Source organism: Aegilops tauschii, chromosome 5 (genome assembly GCF_002575655.3).
Source record: "Aegilops tauschii subsp. strangulata cultivar AL8/78 chromosome 5, Aet v6.0, whole genome shotgun sequence".
In the NCBI taxonomy this organism is placed as follows: Eukaryota; Viridiplantae; Streptophyta; class Magnoliopsida; order Poales; family Poaceae; genus Aegilops; species Aegilops tauschii.
In genome coordinates, this window is record NC_053039.3 from 27,991,829 (window position 1) to 27,996,681 (window position 4,853).

At 41.5% G+C, this 4,853-nt stretch overlaps 1 long non-coding RNA gene across 1 annotated transcript; it reads right to left on the minus strand.

The window, feature by feature from the left end:
* Window positions 1-353: 353 nt before the first annotated feature.
* Window positions 354-4,387, minus strand: LOC109775839 (uncharacterized). Its single transcript, XR_012183959.1, has 4 exons — window positions 3,694-4,387; window positions 3,443-3,615; window positions 1,035-1,624; window positions 354-527 (listed from the first exon to the last, which is right to left on the minus strand). It is a non-coding gene; the product is annotated as an uncharacterized lncRNA (long non-coding RNA).
* Between the last annotated feature and the right edge of the window lie 466 nt (window positions 4,388-4,853).

Consider the following 4,853-nt stretch of genomic DNA (forward strand, 5'->3'; position numbering starts at 1 on the left):
GGTGTTTATATGGGCCGAGCCCATTAATTCGTCCTTTTTAATATTTATTTTTCCTATTAATTTTTGCTAGCTACATGGGCTGGCCCAACAATTCGGCCTTTTTATTTCTAGATGCGGCCTTTTACAACGTATGATCTTTTATTTTTTGCCATTTTATTTTCCACAGTTTTACATTTGTCCCAAATATCATAATATCATACACTGGTCCGACACGTCAGAAATTTCAAATGTGCTCAAATTATTTTGATAAGTGGGTCGCATGAGTCATGTTTCCATTGCACACATTTTCAAATCACATACATAATTACTAGTTCATATGAAACAGAAATTGTAATTCTAAAACATACATGAAATTCACAAACAGAGAGAAGATACATTAATTCACATACATAATTACTATTTCATTCACAAATAGAGAGAAGATACATTAAATTCCCAGATAACCCAACTATTATTACATAACTTGCTATATAAGAATGTCTTGGAACTTCTTTGAACATCTTTCGTCTTGAATTTACTCAAAATATCTGCCAACAAGAAAACAGAACAACAAGGATAGGGTGAATAACAACAACAACAGGTGATGGGGTGCTATTCCATCTAAACAAGAGACTGAACCCAACAAGCTAGATTCATTAAGCATCATCAACAATTCAGTAAAGTACTGCAATTTAGAACTGATGAGAAAAAACAACTACACGACTTCATAACTGAACATATTCAAGTAAAAATTGTACAAGTTACATCCAGTAAACAAACTGTACAAGTTGACGATTCCCTGCTGCATATACATATCACTTGTGTCATGTTTGGGGGTTCAGAATGTACACAACATGTATATGGTAGATGAACTGCAGCTGCTAGGAATAGTAAAGCAAAGATGTACTGCCACTAATCAGCAAAAACATAACATTTTCTCAGAGTTAATGATAGCACATGGATAAAGATGGAAACAAAAAATATTTCTAATCTTGGAACCCAACATAGCAAATCAAAACGAGAGAGGGGCAGAGGTGGCGTGGAGGAGAAAGGACCTTGAGCTGCTGCTCCTCTCCATGGCTGTGTCTCACCCTCCATCTCCTGACTATGATCATCAACATGTACTACTAACAACTCCCTGTGCAATCCTACATTGCAGTAAAAATTCCTCGCCCTCCATTTACTCACTTTACAGTACTCCTAATGCTTGGAGTAGTTCAAGCAGTACTGCAGTAAAACTACTCCTAATGCTACAGCAGTTAACAGCCAGGGAAATTACTGTGATGTTCAAAATTTACAGTAAACAATCCACTCCACTGAATATTACTGAAACTTAATAGAATTTAACTAAGCTTTTTCAGTTTCAGAATATGAAAGTCAGAAAATAAGCTTGCAAGCAAGTTTATGTAAGTAATGCACACTGGAGTACAATACTTCTACGAATTTCTGCAAATAATTCATGATTTTCTAACTACTCCAAGATGTCCAGTTAATTAACTGGAAAAGTAACTAAACTTGCAAATTGAGAAAATCTTGTCAGACCACTTGCAATATCTTCGGTGATAGTACATGTTCAGAACAAACACTTACAATATCTACTGCAAGAACTTGTTTACTCCTGCATATTTGCTTGCATGTTCAGAATCTGCAAATATTCAGAAGCATGTTCAGAAACTGAAAAGTACTGTTAAATGTTGAAAAGTTAAATCTTGTTCAATCTTGTTAAATACTCCAAGAAAAATTACTCCGCACAAATACAGTTCAATCTTGTTAAATACTCTAAGCAAAATTACTGGAGTACTGGAGTACTACAATTTAAATGTAATCCAAGCAAATTGAGAAGTTAACAGTACTGCTGCTAACTTGGAGTAGCTTTGACTATGTACAGAGCAAGATGGAGGGTCTAGCTTACTGCTGCTACTCCACATATCTAATTTTACTTAACAGAGCAAGATGGAGTAACCGAAAAAAATTAACAGAGTAAGCAAATGTACTCTAAATGGCAGTTCACCAGAGAGTTTCAAGTTAAAATTACTCCCAGGGATAAACAACAATGACATGGACGAAGTAAAGGATGGTTGTTGTAAATTAATACAGTAATTCTTTTTTGTTCTCATATTTTTCACCCTCTAGACACTGCCTAGAGCGCTTACAAGATGACAAAGTTAATTTTGCATAACACATATGGATTCTTATCTTCTTCGGTAAGGGGCACATTTACAACTAATCTATTATATTATTAAAAAGTAACCATGTATAGATGTCTCCATACCCCATATGATTTCTAGACTGCCATGCAAGGCAATGAGTTGAGTCCAATTCCTACACGGCCATGTACCTGTAAAAAAAAGAAAACTACACCTATCTATGACATACGTTCCCAAACAGCCTAGCAAAGCGAGGCAAACAAGCTGTGGATCCTAATTATAATGGCCGAGAACTAACAAAATTTTCTCACGTAATATGTGAAACACGCACATATTCGTTTGCGCATCCAAAGTGTGTCACGTACTGGAGATGCCTCTGATCGAGAAGTGCAAATTAGAATCACGTATGGAAGGACACTTCCATCAGCATGTTTGCTATTCAAAAAAAATCATCACGTTTGTTGTACTGACACACAATCAGTTTCCAATTATATCTCAAAACCAATCAACACAAGCTAGCCACGCTACACATACCAGGTAATTGCAACTTGGCGTTGTAAGCAATAATCGGCAAGCCTTTGCTCTGCCTCAAGCCTCTGTCGACTGAACAAAACAAGGCAGGAGATACTGCAGAAAGCAAAGCTGCCTTGCGGTTTTAAACAAATTACTATCACGAACAGGATGGAGTCGCCTCAAAACAGATGCCATTATTGGCACACTGATTAATAAGAATGGAAGCAGCAGGTGGAGAAATCAATTTTTGAAACTTGTTTCTCCAAACTTGCAATACTGCAATATGGCATCATGTCAACTATTTACATAAAGGAAAGAGAAATAGACAGATTATGCAGCTACCCTACTAATGTGCAGGAAAGAAGTGGTGACTGAATAATGTGTTGCACTACACATGCTAGTTTGCAGAACAGTCCCACGCCTATTACATTACTAGAGCAATTTCATTACTAGAACCTCTGCTTGGAGATAAAAAAATGAGCAGATTGTAATGTATTTGAATCAAGATCCTTTTAGAAACTAGCTAGTATGAAGAGGAAAATCAAGCAAAACTGTCACAGGTCTTGAGCGCTTCAGATCCTAGTGGCTGGCTACTTTAACAGTATTTATTACAAGTAAAAAAACACAGCAGAAATCCTAGACAGTGAAGAACATATTCAGCACGCACGCTGATTAATCAGTTGACACACAATGCAATGCAATGCAACGCAAGCAGCAGGTAGCTAGAAGTTAACAAGACAATAAATAAATCCTTGACAGTGGAGAACATATTCAGCACGCACGCTCGCTGATCAATCACTTACGCAAAATGAATAGATATCCCCTTTCTCCATGGAGAGGGCGGACCCAAGACCTTGGAATAGATCCCTGATTGAATGAACAACGCAATACAGAGCCAGAGCAGAGAGCTGGAGACGAACGGCCTGGCTGGTGGGCGCACTTGAGAAGAGAGCTACTACTGCAAGCTGGAGAGACGCTGGATAGAAGAATTTCAAGATTGATCTTAACTCGCAAGAACAAGCACGGACCTAAAATTGATGGTGCCGGGATATACCTCGGGTGCCGAGCGGAGCGACACCGTGGGGGTGCTGCTGGAGTCGACTGAGCCCGACAGCGAACAGAGACGGTGAGAGGACACGTTGACGGAGACGGAGCTCTGTCCGCGAAGCAGACGAAGCAGGGGAGGCCATGGCGAGGAGGCAAACGTCGGCGGCGCTTGGACTTGGGCGAGGTTTCGGCTCCGCGGCGCAGGAACGACAAGGAGGGACTTCGCATCGGGGCGGCGCGCTGCAAGGTCGGGGACGCGAGCGTCCTTGGCGACGAAGTGCACTGTTTGAGACAGAGAGAGAAATCGAGATGTGTGAGAGAGAGAAAGGAGGAAGAAAGAGAGCACGGGAAGAAGAGAACGGAGAAGAAGGGTGGCACTCATCTACTGGCTCTGGCAAGATGTGGCTGGTGGTCGCCGGCGGCGGCGTGCAAAAACACAGGAGGAGCTCCTCTCGTGGGGCTCGGGCGCGGGGAATCGTGGGAGGAGGCTGCGAGGACGGGCGCACTCGGGCGCTCGCTCGATCTCCTCGGGCGTAGAGGTGGTCGGGAGATGCGGAGAGGGGAGGGAGGGACGAGGTCGGTGGTGGTGGCTGAGGAGGACGATGAGGTCGGCGGTGGGTGGGAGAGGACTGGATCGGGAGGGGGCGGGTACGGGGAGGAGGTGGCAGCAGCGGGGACATTGGGAGCAGGGAGGAGGGGTGTGATGGGGGATCTGATCTAGGGTTTGGGCTGCGGGGGGAGGGGGTATCTTCTTTTTTCTGTAGATAGATGGATGGACGGATGTGGAGATATGTATGGATGGATGGCTGGATGGGCGCCATGTCATCGATCCGTGGGAAGAGTTTTGATTGGTTCAGAAAATCAGTGATCTAAAATAGTTTTCAAGTACTAAAAATAGAGGGATTTTGTGAAGTAGCTATCAAAACTATTTTGCAAAAAGGCATCACACAAATTTTTCACTCAAGTTAGACCACATTTTATGGATGAGCACCATTTTCTATGCATTTCTTATTTTCTATCTATTTTTAATTATTTTTTCGAGTGCCCGAAATGAGGTTTTTTCGTGAAGGACCTACCATATATTTGTTGCAAAATTGTACCAAATCAATTTTCTAAAATACTAAGACATATTTAATGCACAATTGACCAAATGGTTGGGTGTAAAAA